Here is an 18,916-nt window from a genome sequence, read left to right on the forward strand (position 1 = left end):
TGAAGTGGGCAGGCAAGCTGCACACACGGCCTGGCGGAGGAGCCGAGGGCTCACTGTAACTATGGGAAAACAGCCTAGAAAAACACTTAGGGAAAAAGCACTGCGTCCAATCTCGAAAATGAATGTTAACTTCAGCTGTTCAGGTTTGAGCAGGGAAGGCTCTGGTCTACTTCAGACAGGGTCCAGTTATCTCACTTAATAACACAGTTGTAAATCTGAATAAAATTAAAAAGAGATCAAACCCTGTAGACAAATGCTTTGGCTAAATGCCCTCTCTTGTGATCTGAATACCAACTACTGTGTTGTATAGTCATTTATAAAGGGGCTTGGAGGTAGGCAATAGTGGGGGGAAAGGGTCATTAATTTCAGCCCACCCAGAAAGGTGTTAACTATGCCCCATCCTTCTGGCTAGATGATAATTAAGCCGCCTCTTTTGTGCCTCCCCAGAGGAGGCATATATACTGTATTACCCTACAGCACAGTTAGTACAGTGTGATTGCAGTGAATCAAATCTTGTTTATCCTACGGATGGGGTGGGCTTGCCCAGTTAGGGGTTTTATTTTTAATTGGGGTTCACAGCAGACTGAACACCCTCTTAGCTGAAAATTCTGGATAGCTCTGGGGACACATTGGGTTAACTCTCTCCCTGCTGGTGCTTACCACTCTTCCTAGCGATTGCTGAATTTCATCCACAAAATCCATTTGTTCCCACAGAAGACATACTTACTATAGAACAAGGTCTCTCGAATCTTTCTGAAGAACTTATTACATTTGCAGGAGACTCTTGGAGTAATCCTTCTGGTTTACTTTTCTGACTTTGACCTAAAAGTGGATTGTTAGTGTTTAAAACATGATTAAATATTTTCTAGATTGTTTTTTGCACACTGGGACTCCGGGTCCTGCAGATGTTTTAATGGGCTGACCTAGGATGTGAAGACATTTGGTAAAGAAGGATAGAACACATTTCTGTGGGTTCTCTCCACACATGTGGCCAGTAAATGTGTGATTTCTGCTCTATCGACCTCTGTGCTATTAAAGGAGAAAGGGAAAAGTGTGTCATGGATTTTAATTTCAGCCAGTGCATTCTTCTGGCCCTTCGGTAGTTGCCAGGTAGGCAATTTTTGGAGCTGTTAGGTACCGTTTATTTTCTGCCTGAAGTGGGCAGACAAGCAGCACACACAGCCTGGTAGAGCATTGCAAGGGCCAGAATCACATGGAGGGGGTCTTTGCTTTGTAGTTGTCCAGGGTGACTTCTGGTATTCCCATAGTGGGTTTCAAAGCCTCTTCACTGAGTGACTCATAGGTGGTAGACTTCAATGTCTCTTCATTAAGTGACTCATGGATGATGGTCCAGAGTGGGAAGAACAAGGGCTCTGAAACCACAGCTGGATCAACTCATTGCTGTAACTCACGGTGATCATACGATTGCTAAAAGAAATACAAAGCAGGGATAACAGATCAGATCGAGTGTTCGCCTTGCTAGAAAGGGGGCCTGTGTTCTGTCACCGAATACCTGGCTGCCACTTGCTCTTACTTCCTGTGCTGCAAAGCGGGGGCAAGGAGATCTCTGGAGCTTTCAGGCCAAACAACCTAGCCACTGCAGGCAAGCTTCAGGACATGAGACTAGAAAATACATGTTATAACTAACCACACAGCCACATAGTGTACACACACACACACACACACACACAGAGAGAGAGAGAGAGAGAGAGAGAGAGAGAGAGAGAGAGAGAGAGATGGATGGAGGGCGGGAGGGACAGACAGACAGACAGAGACAGACAGAGAGACAGACAGAGACAGAGACAGAGAGACAGACACAGAGACACAGAGACAGAACAGAAACAGAGACAGACAGACAGACAGAGACAGAGAGAGGGAGAGGGAGAGAGACAGAGAAAGGGACAGAGAGACAGAGAATCAAAACAGGACACTAATTTGATCAACATTCAGTGTTCAGTGGCCACTGTCTCAAAAACTAGATAGGAAATTGCCTGGCAATTACCAAGTTCACAGTTCATATCATTATTTCTTATAGTCCTCACTTGTGAACACAAGGTCTTCATCTTACTTCTTCCTTCTATGCAAATGTTTTGAAGGAAGTGATGTAATAGATTTATCTCCGATACCTTCTGATGAAGAGCCCAATGAATGTTTATTGAATTAATGCCAGTAGCCTAAATGGACTCTAAGTAATATTTCATTAGAAGGCCGACTTGGCCAAAATGTACCCTCTATGATGAGTAATGATTAAAGAGGATTCAAGGATGGTCATTTGCCATCAAACTGTCATAGAGCCTGTTGGCTTCAGGGTTTAGAGTGTGAACTGACTAAGAGGAGTTGGAACTGTTTGCCATGATGGAAATGTAGTGAATTTGAAAGGGCAGAAAAAAAAAAAAGGGAGAAGATTTTTGTATTGGGTTCAATTCTTAAAATCAGTGTGAAACAGAAAGATGTATACAGGTAACCATAGCAAGGAAGTACAAGCACTGTCATGTTCTGCACCTCAGAAGAGATGATAATGGATGCCTCCCCAGAAGACATCTAACAAACAATAATGGCCATCAGTTCATATGTTAAAGTAGATTTGGGAGTAAGGGCCCTTGCGTATACAACTTACACTTCAGTAGGGACGCCATTGAGACTGCAGTGCATGACGGCTGTTCACTACCCTTTTCTACCTCTCCATGGACATCAACAGACTCACCTTGCCATCGTAAAAAATGGGCTTTATTATCAGTTTTCATTAGAAAGATTTTTTAAAAATCACTAATTACTGGAAGCTAATAAAACATTTAAATTTCTGCATAAATATAATACATTTTAGACCCTCAGTAATTTTTGAAGCAAAATTCTTACATTTATCTGGCAGATTTCAAAACATGTACATTGAAGCAAACCCCCAACAATCACAAAGTCTTTTATAAGACAGAAGTGAGAAAGCAAACCCAAATCTAACTGACACTGGGAATTAATATTTCAGATTCTAGAGAGGGGCAGGCTTATACCACAGTGAGACATCAGTCAGACAGCCACTGACTGTGTGTGGGGTATGAGGGGGGGAACACTAGGATAAGGGGGAAGGAAGGGACTGCCTAAAGCAAGTTCAAATTTTAATTGGCAGTAAACAAAAGGAAGAATTATGTGTGGGTCAAATCAGACCTTGGAAGAAATTAATAAATGGAAAGGAAATTTGAATGCTGTTTTTAGAAATAAAATGCAACCAGCTTGCTTCTAGAAGAAAAAAAATACATATGTGTCTTCAGAATAAGGAGATATTAGTTTTTAAATTGCGCACCAGAGTAAGAGCAATGGCCTCCACTGGAAAAAGCAGAGCAATAGCACAGGACCAAGAAGGGAAATGTGCTGAGCATGAACTGAGCACATTTAGAGACAAAGTCTCTGTGCAGGGTTCAGGGCTTTGGTCTTTGAAAGTCATACCAATGTATTTAGAGATGGGTATAACAGGAAAAATCCAAATTTCACTTTATTTATTTATTTACTTATTTATTGTTGTTGTTGTTGTTCTGTTTGTCTTTGCTATAGAAACGGGCTTTATATTTAGCCCCAAGATCTCTGGAATTCTCCTCAGACACAGGAAACAACAGTTTTGCATATACTATTGCAAGGATTTATGTGTGTGACTCAACAACAACAAAACAGCAACAGCAACAACAACCACAAACTGTACCGTTTTACCCTTTGTTACATATATAACTTTCTCTGTATACTTCAGTATCCGTCCTGGTCATACTGGAAAGTCTCTATTTGTGAACTTGTTATTTTCACCAGGAAAATTCTTGTTCAAGTATAACTTCTTCCTGCCCAGCAGCTCCTGGCAACGACTGCTCTACTTTGTATTCGACTTTGTCTACAGTCCATGCAACTGTAGTCCAACACATCCACGTAGCCTCTGGGCCTTCATGGCTACCTTACTTCACCCAGGGTCTTGCCTTCAAGGTGTATCTATCTACTTGGTAGCATGAGTCAGACTTTTGTTTTTCCCATTTCAAGTGCGAATTATATTCTATGTTCTACATTTCATTGCTGACTCATGCTGCGGAGGATATTTGGGCTATGAGATACATCTTCTGATTGAACCGATGTGTGAATGCTTGAAGAAGTCAGCAGATGATTAATGACTTAAGTGGATAGAACCCATACCTTGGAGGAAACAAACAGGCCAAGTCCAGTCTCGGATCACCAGCTCCGCAAACTTGTCTAGAGGACTCTTTCTTTGTGTATGTTATTTATCTGAGAGGAAGGAAGAGGGTTAAAATGAAAAGCTAATCAAAATACACTTAATGACCTTCTTTCTGGCAGGGGCCAGAGGGAACTGAGGTGAACATTTCCTTCAGGCCACTCTCAATGAGGTGAAGACAGGGCATGAAAGAATTCTAATTACCAGAGCACACTCTGGCCCCTCTCAAACTCTACCAGCACCCACAGAAGCATTCCATGGACAGTAGGCATGGTAATATTTCCTTCAGTAACATAGCACACGTTTGACTCATTTGCCATTTGACGATATAGTGCTTACAGAAGATGAGCTTAGGGAAATATACTCTAAGCTCCTAGACTTATACATCTATGACAGTTCTTACAGGAATGCAAGCTCCTATCTTATTGTAGAAAAGTCAATGAGAAATTTAAGTGCATGGCAGACATGTCCTGCCCAGGGAATCTCCTAGAACTCTTTTATAAGTTAATGAGTCAAGAGACAGTCAGCTACCTCAGTTTCCAAATATGTCAAATAGAGCTCTGGCTTTTATTGCAACAAGTGCTTCATGAGAAGCAGACGAAAGATGCTCTGAGCGCGGCCATATTTCTTATTATGACTTTGTCATCATTCATCGCCAAAGCCCTCAAGTGTTTTGTGTGGTTGCCTGGAAGCAAGGTTTCTCAGTCCTGGCTTGAAAGGGGTCTACAGTAAGTAAGTAGTTAACCCTTGCCCTGCCGAACAGCTGAACAAGAGCACACACATGTAAACATTTTCCCCCTGGTGCTGAGCAAAGATGAGCAGGTATTTTTCCTTGTAATCACTATGTTTCAGATAGGCTCTACCTAAAAACCAAAGTATTGTAGAGATTATAGGAAAAAAAAACCTCATAGAGAAAAAAAAGCCAGACTTATAAAGCATATCTCTTTTCACAGAGCCTCCTCGCAGAGTTTTAAAAATGGGTCCTCTCTTTTGACTACTGGTTAATGTCGTTTACAGAAAACGAATAGGCATTCGGGTAGTGACTCAGGAGACGGAGCACTTGAAATCATTCATGCTTGCTGCATGTTCTGGGGCTTTTGCGTGATGAATATTTCCACTTCTAAATGTCCAGATGTCCCTATGGATGAGGAGCCCATTGACTTTCCTTTTTGCATTTAAAAAAATTTCGGTGAAGCCCAGAATATAAAACAACACCGACGACAGTCCCCTGACCCACTGTATTAGGTTCTTATATTTCCCTACCTTTTGATAAACTAGCAATGATTTGGTAGCATCAAAATTTATCTTCTCAGTTTTTCTTTAACAAGTGAAAAAAATACGTAGGAATATTAGAAACCATAAAGAAGAGTGAGATAAAACAGCAACAGCCCAGATAGCGTATTTGCTAAGCCTAAGTGAGCTGGCAACTTAATCTTTATAGATCTGAGTTAAAGATACAGATATAAACATTTTTTTCTTTTGGACATTTCAGCCTAATGTTAAAAATGAAGCATTCAGTTATTTGGGAGTGAGTGGTCTTCAGAGAAAAAAAAAGGGGGGTTATAATTTAGTAATTGGAGAAATAAAAGATGCCTTTCCAACCTGGCATTAAAAATCTCTAATAAAATAGAGAAAATGAAGGTCTAAGATGACAGTCTTTATCAAAGTGTTTATAGAGACATTATATGTTCCCGTAATTGTTTAGGCCAGTGAATTAATGAATCGTCGCTGTAAGTCTCCATTTGAAATGATTTTGATGGTGTCTGCTGCTCGGCTGCTTTGGAAAAGCCTGTTGTCTGCCGCTCCTCCGTAGAAGGGCCTTGAACCCTGCCACTCAGTCCCTTTCAGCCCGTCAGCTGACTCTAATTGCCAGAAAGCGCAGGAGACCCCGGAGCCTGATTGTTCCTCGACCTCCTTTGAGGTTTGGAGGCATGAAAAGAAAAGGGGGGGGAAAAAAGCTCCTTTTGATCTTCTGTCTCTCTCTCTCTCCCTCTCCCGCTCCCTCTCTCTTCCTTTTCTTGTCTGCCCACTCCTACTCTAAGAATGACACATTTCTTTATAAGGCTTCTTCTCCTTCTTCTAAGGACAATAATTAATAAGGCCTTTATAAAATGAGGCTTGAATTGGTGTCACCTCAGGGGTGGTCCAAGGCTCTGAAGTGAAACCTCGGTGGGCCCAGGCCTTGTCTGGCCTCTGCACAGGTCAGGTTTAAATACCCTGACCCCAATTTTCAGTCTCTTTCCCTAATGAGGCGATTCACACAAGGATACAAAATTATATGAGGAGAGAAAACAGACAAAAGAGCCAAGGTGTAGCTGACATCACACTGGCCACATTTTTATTATTGTCTTTGTGCCTGTGACATCACAGCTGTGTATGTCCTTCTGGCGACGCTCTCTCCCTCGGTTCCTATGGTGAGCTTCAGAGAATGACTTCACAGACCCCAGCAAGTCGCCTGCCCGGTTGACAGGCTCAGAAAGGAGTAGCTGCGGCTGTGCGGGGTGACCATTTGCAGGTCCCTTCCCCAACTCCCTGTGCTAGGACCGGAGTCTCCTGAGTTTCTGCACCAGCGGTTTCTGTCAATCGCTTGGATAAAATGGTATTATTTGTATCCATATAATTTTACAGGGCTTATCGTGTTGACATCAAGAGTTTAAAACGTTCTACTGTGCATGTTATCTCTCCTAAATCTGGTGAGACGCTGGCTGCCTTTGAATGTCTCAGGATGAGAATGCAGGCTCTCGCATCACCATCTAAGAGGCTTTTAGAATAACGTGGCAACCTTAGTAAATTACAGGAGTACTTAGTCCCAGAATTACTAATAGGGGAGATGACCTGATGAATTCTATCTTTTTTGGCTCATAACATTAAAAAAATAAAAGTGGTGGAATTCAGTACAGAGGAAAGTAGACAGCAAGTTGATAATTTTTGTAGGTAACAGATCAATCACTTTCTCCTGGTCAGTGCGTCTTATTATTGCATGCTATTTATTTCTATCGATTTTAGAAGGTTCCTCTATTCAGAAAGAATTTAAAATAACAAAGAAACACCTACCTTAGAATTTGATGAATAAAAATTGCACAGCCAAGTTAAAAACAAAACAAAACTAGCCAACAACAAAAAAACAAAAAAGAAAAAGAAAAAAACTAAAAAAGGTGCTGAATCTAGAAAAAAAAACATATTAAAAATAAATAATTTAAACCTATTGTCCAGAATGAAGTGGAATGCCATGTTTTCCCGGGAAAACATCTACATTAAGTCAGTAGATTTTAAATTTCTGCTTATGAATGACAGTATCAGATACCAGCAAAATAATCACCAATACAAAGGGATCCTAACATGCTGACTTTTTATAAATACAGGTAATTAATTATGGCCAATAACAACCACTGTCTCTGAGTGATGAAGGAATGGAAAATATCATAATAGTAGATTTTATGATGACATAGCTGATCTTTAATAACATTTATCTAACCAGAAGGGCAGCAGCCGGCTCTGGTTAAACTGTTTTATCTCAGAATTCTGTTCACCTGTGTCACAGTGATCAAGAAATTGTTTTGAGAGCTGGAGGAGAAAATGTCAGTGTAAGGATTTTGAGAAAAGGGAAATAAAACGGTAAAAAGGAACATTTCAGAGAGAGAGAAGGTGAGGTCTCTGCATCCCAGGCACGTGGTATGAGTGAAGCGTTTCCCTGAGTGGGTCTCACCCTGTGAACAGCTGTGACCGATGAGCTCCTAACAGAGTGACACTTCTCACCTCTGGATCAAGCACACCACCAGGTCAGGACCTTCCGGAGCTCTTTCTTTCTGGTGTGACCACTGACTGTGTTCAAGGTTGCAGTGCACTCAGTCCAGGCTGCAGTGGTTCCCAGTCTTCCTAATGCTGAGACCTTTTAATGCACTTCCTCATGCTGTGGGAACGCCAACCATAACACTATTTTCATTGCTACTCAGAACTCTAATTTTGCTAGTTCTATGAATTGTAATGTAAATATCTATGTTTTCTGACGTTTTAGGAGACCCCAGTGAAAATGTCCCTTGATGCCCATAGGTTACGAACCACTGTTTTAGCTCTAGCTGTCAAACCAGGAACTGGTACAAGGAAGAGATCTTAGCTGTTTCAAAAATTTTAATTTATTTGGGCCAGTTTCTGTCCTGGCTGAAACATAACAAAACAAAGCAAGACATCTCACTGAAGACTGAGCAGAGCGAAAAAGCCCGGCCCCATCTTTAAGGGATAGGGTACAAAAAAAAAAAGAGAACTACTTGCTCTCATGGCTCCGATGCTGTTTGCTAGTGAGTTGGGGTCACAGGTGTATATAGATGCTGAAGAAAAGAAATAAAAACAACTAAAAACCAATCACCAAAGGTTTAGAAATAGCTTCAGGATTAAAAAAAAAAAAAGTTGGCTTAAACTATCTCTTGCTCTGCTCCTGCGTGCCTTGAAGTTGGAAAAATATGTCTCCTGATCTACAGCTCAAATTATTAGGATTGTGATGGATTTCCCCCTCCCCCAAGGTCTGGAAAAGGAGGAGTTTTTCAAGGTACAAGCCCTCTCACTTGTGCTTTCTTCACACACACAGTAACTGGAAAGGAGCCTGACCCCTGGCCTTATTAGCGAGACACTAACCCAATGGGCCACCAGCTGCACTCTGAGAGCCACCACATGCGCCCAGGCTACGTATTTGTCTCATTGTTCTCAGCTATCCCATTCATGTCTGATCATTCGTCAAGATAGCAGCATGAGTTATTATTTTAGGCCATTGAAGGTTCACTGAAACAATTGGAGTTTTGAAAATGAGTCGTGGCTTGACAATGGAATGCTATACCCTGGGATGTTTATAACTCTTCTTTGCTTGTATGGTTTTAGTTGAAGTTCCGACGTCACCAAGAGTTCCAAATTTAAAGACTGACCTCTTAGGTCTTCACGTCCATTCAGCATCTTCTAGGGAATCAGTGGTAGAGAAGATGCATCACTGGATTTCTCAGTTACTGGCTTTTCCAGTTGTTCCATGCCTGTGATAATCACACGGCAATGCCACTAATTGAACTAAAGTCAGGTCTGAAGTTCTTCCTTACCTAGAAGCTGAGTGACACTGATGCTACTGCCTCCCCTCCCCCCCCCCCCGACCACACTATGGGCACTCAGGGCTAGGGACAGTTTCTCAACACTCACTCATTTATTTAACCAATCTATAAGTGTATTTAAGAGCACTCCTCCTAGAAGGTGAGAGAACATCGATAAAACTAAAAAATCAACTCCCTGATAATTACACCTCAAGCAGATAAAACAAGAAGCCCAAGATGGTTGGGCCTAAGAATGCTTCTGCTATGATAATTCAGGAAAGAAGTGTGGATCAAATCTATTAGGGATGCTGGAAGAAGCTTTTTGGTGAGCATCTTGTGTTACCAAAAATCTGAGCTCTACCTGTCTCCTTACCCCTTCTCCTATGTAGGTGTAAAAGGAAGGAAACAGCCCATTCTAGAAAAATGATCAATTACATCTGTGGATGCAGAGTTGGGGCTAACACCTCAGAGAAGAATGGAGGTCAGAAATATCCACTATCTCTCTAAAGCAATCTGCTGATGAAGACAATTAAAAGCAATGATGACAGATTAGAAATCCTTAGAAATGTCAAGATGAGGGGAGGAAAGTAATCAAAAGGCTGTGGAGGTAGGTACCTCAGTGACAGGAGCTCCCACCCCTCATTTGTGCAAGAGGCCCCAGGGTTCAGCGTCTAGGGCTATAGAATTAATGGATGAATGAATGAATGAGTGCATAGTTGTGAAAGATGAAATTTTACAAAGTGTGATTTTTACACACCTGAAATCCTAACGTTTGTGAGGCTGAGGGGAGAGGATTGTGAGTTTAGGCGTAGCCTGTTTGCATAGTGATTTCATAACCTCTTGGCTACAGAATAATACTTTGTCCTAAAATGAAAGAAGGAAAGAGAGCAAAAGATGGGTAGAGGGGAAGAATCAGAAGAAGAAAAACATTGGGAAAGGAAAGAAGGATCCAAAACTATATGGGTCTGAAGCAGGCTAAGGCGAATTAGTGAGTGAAGGCTGACATCACATGAACTCAATCCTTTGCCTGAACTTGTGAGGTCAAATGTGTACAGTAAGTCAGATTGAAACGGATCTATTAGCCCCAGCTCGTAACCTGTACTTATTCATTAACTCCATTAATTAATTCCATATTTCTTACACAAAAGTAGGATTATTCACTGTGAAGAGAAGAGGAGTGATGGCAGGCCCAGGGTAGCACAGTCAAGCCTTGTCATAGCATAGATTACAAAAACTCTTGCAGCTTTGTCTATCTTTGAATTACACAAGATCATAAATCTTTAGTTACTATGATAAGGACCATGGTGACCACTGGTGTTTAGCAACCTGGTAGCCATTCCATAGAAGGGTTTTTTCATTTTTTTTTTCACCAAAACTTCTTTTTCTATGCTTTGATTTCAGATCTGATTCCAGAACTCACATTACTTGCTGAGACTCTGTCCAGAAACCAATCTAGGGAGCATGCCCCATTAAGAAGCAAGCAAGCCCAACTTGAATAAAACCCCCAAAACAGTTGAACTGGCCCTAAGAAATCTCCACAGATGGCCTAAGTATCTTAGTCTGTAAGCTCTCCAGTGCCACAAGTATGGGAGAGGGTGCTAAAAATAGCAGGCCCCTTTTCTTCCCTGCAGTGAGAGCACATTTTCCGATCCTACTACACGGATGGATGGATGGGTCAGGGTGTTCTTTGTTAACGATACATATCACGTTTCTGGGAATATTTTAAGTTTCACAGAGTGGGGATAGATAAATCTCCGAAGATTATTTATCTTCAATACTTGTTGTGTGGCTTATCTGGCAGGCATGCACGTATTTATTCATGACATCCACAGTAGCCATAGACGGAACGAAGAATCCTGTCTAAGTCTAGGATGGTGGACCAATGAGTTTATTGGAGTTACTTGGAGGGATGTGGGTGATTTTCGAAAACCTACACCAGAGGAAGTCCACTGGATGGCTTTGGGGCAATCACATAAAAGCCCCCACCCCAATCAATAGTTCACCTCTTATATAAAGCATTGGTTCTTAAGGAAGGGGGGGTCCATTGGGTCTTTCGGCCTCCCTCATTCCATGAGAAAATGTTAATTGGCCTAGTCAGGTGAGGGTCTCCTGTGGGTTTTCACCACTGCCCTGCTTCAGGACTACAATGGTCATATGCAACCTGGAGGAACCACATAGATCACACAGATCTTGCTGCCTGCCCCAGACTCATGCCTCCAGCACATTTCAATCCTTTGCATTTTAACAGAATCCTCTAATCCATCTGAAATTTAAAAAAAAAGTTCCTGATACACCTTATATACTTCTGTGGTCTGTTTAATGTCAACATGATTTTATTTACTTAACTGTGTGATTAATGCCGCTTACAGTACTAAGTATTTTTGCAGCATGCAGTTACGAAGTTATCTTCTTTGAAGGAACTGCTGTGTGCATGCACACGCTTTAAAATATGTCTCTCTGGTCTGAAAAGACAAAGAGTGGAATGCAACAAAATTATATGTAAGAATGTGTACAAAAGATCAGAGAGGTGTGAAGGACTATTAGCTATTAAGATTTTAAACAAACTTCTCTTGGTTCTATGTAAATTAATCCTGTAATGCAAGGTTATTACCACCATATTTTTTTTTAACAAAAAGAAATCACCCTGGTGTCAAAGAACAAACTTTATAATTCTCTTTTCACCGTCACCAACTCCTAGAAACAGTGTCAAACTTAATTAACTTGTGGCTTAACCACATTTACAGTGTTCCCGGACCGGTTTCTATTAAACAAGTGACTCAAAGCCAGGGTCAGTGTTACTTTTCTTCCCCCGAGTGAGTCACAGAAAAGTACTTTTTTCCGTGTAGGTGGACATAAAATCAGTGAAAATATGCAAAGTCACTGATTTTGTAATGGCTTCTTTTCGGAAAGAGAGGTTTTGAGATGAGTTTTCTCCCTTTAATTTCCCAAATGAATATGGGAGGACCTGGTGATGGAGTCACAGGCTGACGAGAAGTCCAGCTCCGTAGCCCCCCGACCTTTGTGTTTCAAACTCAGCAAAGATAAAGCAGAAGTGGAGCTGGAGATTCTAATGTGCCTTGAAGTGCTTCCATGAGGATGTACCCCAGAAGAGAGTTACCATTACTGCACCAGGGTGGAATTTCATAAGGAACAGCAAATGTTTAATTTTATCTTCTTTGTGTTCAGTTAAGAGATTGACCTGATTATATGTTAGGAGAGATTCAAGGGCTTTTGCAAAAGTGCAGATAGATATACAAATAAACTTTCACTCTAATTCTCACATCCAAGGATACAATTTCTACCATATCCGTGATCCCCTCAGAAAGCACAGTGCTAAGAGCAGAATGCTGGATTTCCACCAGTGGGTAGCATAGAGTGAAAACTTCCAGTAGAGTACAGGACAATATTGGTTTGTTTCCTTTCATCGGATCTAAACTATAGAAGTTGTGTCTAGGCCAAACAGGAAAAACACTACCACCAGCAGCAGCAATGCTGCATTGATGAAAATGTTTGTCACCTCGGCTGCTTTCATAACATACAAGTGAGGGAAAAAAGCGTAACTTAAAGAATTAGGTAGTTTGGGTACAGCTACCTAATCCAGGATCCAGAATTCTCTATTTGACTACAGATATAAATAACAGGTATGAAGCAACTTGCAAGTGCTCTCAGGAAAAAGGAAGATGCATAATAAAGGAGCTGTGCAGGCAAATATGCCAAGGAAATATGCCAAGGAAGTACACAGTGTAATGTTCTACGTTTCCTGCCTGAACAACTGTTCATTCTGAGAGGGCCTATGTGGAATCTTACACGTTTACCCCCAGACTAAACGCAGAGCTACCAACAGAAAAAAAAATCCCAATAGCCTGTCCCTCCCTGTGAGGTCACCACTGCTAACGACCGCTGTAATGAGCACAGAGAGTCTCAGAGGTTAGGCATCACACTCCTGATGCCTAGCCACCAGGATCCCCTCCAGGGAAGCTGCTTAGACCAGCGCCTAATAAAGACATTTGTGCATGTCTCCACTCCCATGCCGCTCCTAGGGAGGCGTTCATTTCTAAGGATTCTCTTTTGTATTCCGCAATGTTCTTACCCATTAAAAAAGGACCAAGTGTTGGTAAACTATAGCATCTTCACATCATTTTTAATGGGGGGGGGTATGAGTCTTTATTTTTCTGATCATTTAATTTTTTAAGTTAACTTTCCAAGAACTGCCTTAAGTACGAACTATACGATTCTCCGTCGATGCCTCCGAGTGACATGTGAACAGTGATAGTGTCTCTGCTGTACTCATAGAAGATGAAACAAGCAGATATCTGTGTCGAAATGTTAAAATATTGGCTGCAATGTAAAACCCTCGAAGCCACTCAACACTGCCTTAATAACTACACAGAATCAAAGACCCCACTTTTCCTATGTCAATGTGCTGAAACAGGACATGCATATAATTTCAATTGTATTTCGATAGAAGATTACATAGGTGCTTCCTTGAAAAAAATACACAGAATATATTAGAGCATGTGGTGTGCAATATTATGTGTAAGTGCCTAGAGAGTGTACCCCACTTGAATTATGTGCACCTTTAACTGAGATTTTGAGTACTCCTTAGGCCATCTTCTTTCAATCACGACCATCACTGCACAAAATGGAAGTAGGCACAGTTCAGTTAAACATCAATGGTCAAACCAGCATCAGACTACAGGGGGAATTACGCATGGTGCACTGGGCAGGGGACAGGAATGATACATCTTAATGAAATTCACTAGCTCTCTGGGAGTAATCAGATATGGGCATGAGTGGATGAAAGAATGAATGAGCGAATGAATGAATGAATGAGAAGCCTGAGGAAAATATGGGCTTTCATTTATTTGAATCTCATCTTAGCATCTTAATAAGCGCAAAGTGGAAATTATGTCTGAATCTAAATTTCTTAAGAGGTAACATAGGTTTTTAGTAAAAGTTTCTTAGGGGCATGGATTACACATCACAGCTTTCCCTAAAAGCTCTCTGTAGCTCTCTTTCTCTCCAGTGTCATCCTCCAAGTGATTCTGCTTAACTATAAGACTCCTCTCCTCCAGTTTTCAACATCACTGCATTGCCTCTCTCCTCTCCCCTCTTTTTTCCACCCTGTCTCTCTGGTCCCACTGTGCTCCTCCTGCTCAGATGGGAGCACTTTTTCCTGCTTGGTTGGCTGACTCTACTGGAGGTGATGGTGATGGATTCCAGGACACCTCTGCAGTGAAACCACAGGGCAGAGGCCGAGGTGCCCTGAGGTGTCATGAAGTCCATGGTTTTGAGATGCAGAACTTGATGAGTTTGATGACTATATTGTATCCCGTGGGTACCATCATCATCACTCACTCAGGTTTGGTGATCCAGAAAACTTGGCTCCTGCTGACAGAAGGAATTCCCTGCTCCGCATTCGCTCTGCAAACACCGTGGCTGGTTTGTTACTACGTCGTGTTTTCTAATTGTTGTTTGGGTTTTTTTTTTTCTTGTTTTGCTTTGTTTGACTAGGACTGCCATAACAAGTTGTAAAACCATGGTTGGCTCAAGCAATAAGAATGTGTCCTGCTCCCAGTTCTGAAGCTGGAAGTTCAAGGAGTTAATAGGATTGATTCTTTCTAAGAGCTGTCAGCGAAGGATCCATCACAGGTTTCTCCTTGGGGCTTGATGTATCTTGATAAATAGAGATCTATAAGAATAGCAGGCACATTGGTATAGAGCCGATCTAATGACCTTATTATTACTTGATTATCTCTCTAACGTCCTTATATCTACATAAGGTCGTAGTCTGATGCTTTGAGGGTTCAGACATCAGCCTACGACTTTGGGGTCATGATTAAAACCCATGTATCATAAAAATCAATGCAATTTTCAGCTTTTTTCCCCACCTGGGTTCTCTCAGATACCATTTCTTGTTAGCATTTCAGTTTTGGTTGAGCATTTAAAAAACCAGAAGTTTATTCTTTTTTTTTAATCACTAAATAGTATACTACAATATGAATGTAGTAAAATTAAAATTTTATGTTTATTTGTGAGTTGGATATGAGTTACTATTCTTATTTAAAGTAAGTGTATATGTGTGTGTTTGGGTGAACACACATCCTTTCATGAATTTGTGTACACTATGTCCAATGAAAGAGTCCACCTTGGCCAGAAAGCGGTATTAGATTCCCTTGACCTAGAATTACAAGTATGTGAGCTTCCATGCAGGTGTTGGGAAATAAACATGAGGCTTCTACAAGAGTAGTGGATGCTCTGAACGGCTGGTCTACCTCTCCAGCATCATGGGTTGTTATTCTTAATAAAGTAAGTTTTTAAATAAATATTTGTGTTTAATAAAATAAGTTATTAAGAATAATAGATTATTAATTTTAAGAATACTAACAACATTATGCATATATATGTATATATGCTTCAATATATGCATTCACCAGTTTATGCCAAAGAGTAGGATTTCTGGATCATATAACTAAGAGTTAGATGTTATGAGAAACAATTCAATTATTTTCCAAGGTGCTTTCTTTAGTCAACATTGTCCTTAACAACAAAAATGTATTACAGGGCATCACATAGTCACTAGAACATTGTACTGTCCTTTTTCCTTAATTTCAGCATTGTAGCAGATGACCATGATATTTCATTTTTTATTAATTTTACGGACGACTTTTGATCTGTATATTCTTTTGCTGTACTTTTATTGGATTCTTAGCTCTTTTGTTGAGAACCAAGGACCCTTTCGAAGGTCTGGATACAAAGCCATTGCAGATACCAGCCTTCTTGTAGTTTTTTTCCCCATTTTTCTTAATATCGTCTAAAAGGAAGAGAAATAATGTTTTGTTCTCGCAGAAAGAACTAGAAGAAGTATGTAAGGCCTTCTTTGTAAATGGTCACAATAAGCTTTATTAATTCTCAGTATTGTCTGAAATTTTAATATGAAGAACACCAGGGAATTTTGGTTGAGTGAGTTATATTTAATGCCCAGCATTCCTAAGATACATAGAATATCTGCTCCCAGTTTTTTTTGATTTCCACTAAAGTCATATCATATTAACCCTCACTTTGGGTTAATTATCTGCCTGTCTGCCTCTATCATCTTTTCTTCCCTTTTCATACTCAGACCTATACCACTGCCCAGTTTGACCTGGACCCCACTATGTAGCCAGCACTATCTTCAGACTCTCATCAATCCTCCTACTTTACTTCTATTGCTGTCCAAGTGTTGAGATTATAGGCAGAAGCCTCCATACTTAGCTCCTTACTTGGGTAACGGTCTCTTGGTCTCTTCATTCATCATATCTCAAGGGCTGGGAAGGTAGCTGAGTGGAAGAGCTGTTGTTTAGCATGCATAAGCTCCTGAGTCCAGTCCCCAGGCCTTTAGGAGAAAATCAACCAAAATTTTAAAATATGATAACCATTTTTTTTGTGGCCAGGAAAGTCTCAAAGTCTGCACCACATGCTTCATTGTCTGATCTGGATTTCTCTCAAAACTATACATTCAAACCTAAAATGATTGAAGATATCAAGATGGCAGTGAAGGGTCTGAGGTCCTCCTAGGAGTAGACTCCTTGTATGAAGCTACCATGTTTGCCAGTATTGTTGTTATTCTTTTCTGAAGACCCTAAATTCCACCATCCCCTTCTGTATACAACTCAAGTGAAGCCTTGGCTCATTCTTAGTCATATACACTAAGTAGCATGTGTTCTCCGCTTTCTACTGATGGAGAACAATCACTCTCCTCACTACAAATGACAAGGTTTTAGCATAAACAGTACTCCTGTATATATCACATGCCAGAGAGAATGCATGCTTTATGAATTCATCTGTTGACATCACTTAGGTTGTTTCTATATCTTACCTACTGTGAAAGTGCTGTAATGGATATCAAAGACACATCTGCTTGGCTCATTGCTTTTGAGTATATAACTAGTGTGATTGTTAACTCATACTTCGTTAGTGACGTCACTTCCTTTGTGATATCAGTGGACACGTGGAAATTATATAGCACATATGAAGCTCATTCACTCTCACATGGAGGAGACTTGCCCTCTCTTTAAGCGGCTTTGCCCCCTTCAGCCCCTTCTGATGAGACCCCTTTTATACTCACTTGTGACCCTTCTGCATATACTCTAACTCAGCTTGCATTCAGCACATCCTAGACAGTCTTGTCAGCTTCTTCTCTGTATGTACTCCTCCCTTTACCCAGTTACTGCAGGTTTATAAGATCGGGTTCCTCCCTTGTGTTCCCCTTTTTGCTGTGGAATTATAGTAACTGTCAGCCATCTGTTTGCATCCTTGGCAATAGGTATATAGAACTTAGTATCATTTACTAAGGACCTTCCTTCACCAGTGTATAAGAAGAACTATGCTCACCCAGGCAACAAAAATGTCATCATATAACAGATAAATAGAACTGCATATTGACAAAATTCTAAATTTTTGCAAAACAAATATAAATTATACCATAAAAAGAAAACTCTAGAATGCTGCAATGTGAATTCAAAACAAGTGACTCAAACTAAGGCACCAGCCAATGACAATACAGGCAGTAACTTTAAACCCCTACCCAGATCTAACCGATGATCAGAACATTCTCCACAGTTGAGTGGAAAGCGGTATATGACTTTCACATGTACTCTGGTGCCTCACCTTTGACCATGTCCCCTGGAAGGGGAGACCTGGTGGCACTCAGAGGAAGGACAGCAGGTTACCAAGAAGAGATTGATACCCTATGAGCATATACAAGGGGAGGTAATCCCACTCAGGAACAGTCATAGGGGAGGGGAATAAGGGGAAAATGGGAGGGAGGGAAGAATGAGAGGATACAAGGGATGGGATAACCATGGGGATGTAACAAGAATAAATTAATAAAAAAAAAGTGACCTAGAGTGGACATCTGGAAGTCACAGATTCTTAGTTTAAAGTCAATGAGTGACTTTGGGCTTGACACTTATGCACTCTGAGGTACTTCCCCCTACCTGGAAAACTCAGTCATAACTATAAATATTTCAATCACCATCAAGTCATAACTCTATCTACATAGTTTTATAATTGTCTATGTGGCTCTAATTTGGAGTTTTTATTTTCATAAATAGACTTTTCATACTGTGTCCTCCAGTTTGCGGCTCTGTCACTGCTCATCTGCTAGATTTACCTTTGCTAAAAGCAGAGCCATGTTTTGATAGCTCTGGCATCCATAAGAAGCAAAACCCACTGGGTTCAGATAAATACCTCCTCCTCATCCAGCTGTACACAGGACTCGTGGGGAAACAAAGAGCTCTCTGCTGTTCGACTGCTGAATAAATGCCACCATAAATCTCTCTGTCACCTCTTTGCAGAATTTGATTACTTCTAGGAGAAGTCATTGTGTCTACATGAGTCACAGTAGGTAAGTGGTCTGGCTAGTGTTATGTCAGCTTGACACAAGCTAGAGTTATTTGGGAAGAAGGATCCTCAACCACGGACTGCTTCCATCCAGATTGCCAGTAGGCAAGTCTGTAGATACTTTCTTGATTAGTGATTGATGGGAGAGGACCCAGCCAACTGTGGATGGCGCCACTTCTGGACTAGTGGTACTGAGTAACCTGAGTTATAAGACGAAATAAAGCCCAATTGCTTCGTGGTCGTGTTTGCTTGTTTGTTGTTGTTTTAA

The 18,916-nt window shown here is 40.9% G+C and overlaps 1 long non-coding RNA gene across 1 annotated transcript; it reads right to left on the reverse strand.

The window, feature by feature from the left end:
* Nucleotides 1-1,208: 1,208 nt before the first annotated feature.
* Nucleotides 1,209-17,188, reverse strand: LOC311592077. Its single transcript, XR_014777283.1, has 4 exons — nucleotides 17,123-17,188; nucleotides 16,527-16,639; nucleotides 4,162-4,251; nucleotides 1,209-1,428 (listed from the first exon to the last, which is right to left on the reverse strand). It is a non-coding gene; the product is annotated as an uncharacterized lncRNA (long non-coding RNA).
* Nucleotides 17,189-18,916: the final 1,728 nt, after the last annotated feature.

The sequence above is a fragment of the Acomys minous genome, assembly GCF_964271855.1.
Source record: "Acomys minous genome assembly, chromosome: 2".
NCBI classification, from domain to species: domain Eukaryota; kingdom Metazoa; phylum Chordata; class Mammalia; order Rodentia; family Muridae; genus Acomys; species Acomys minous.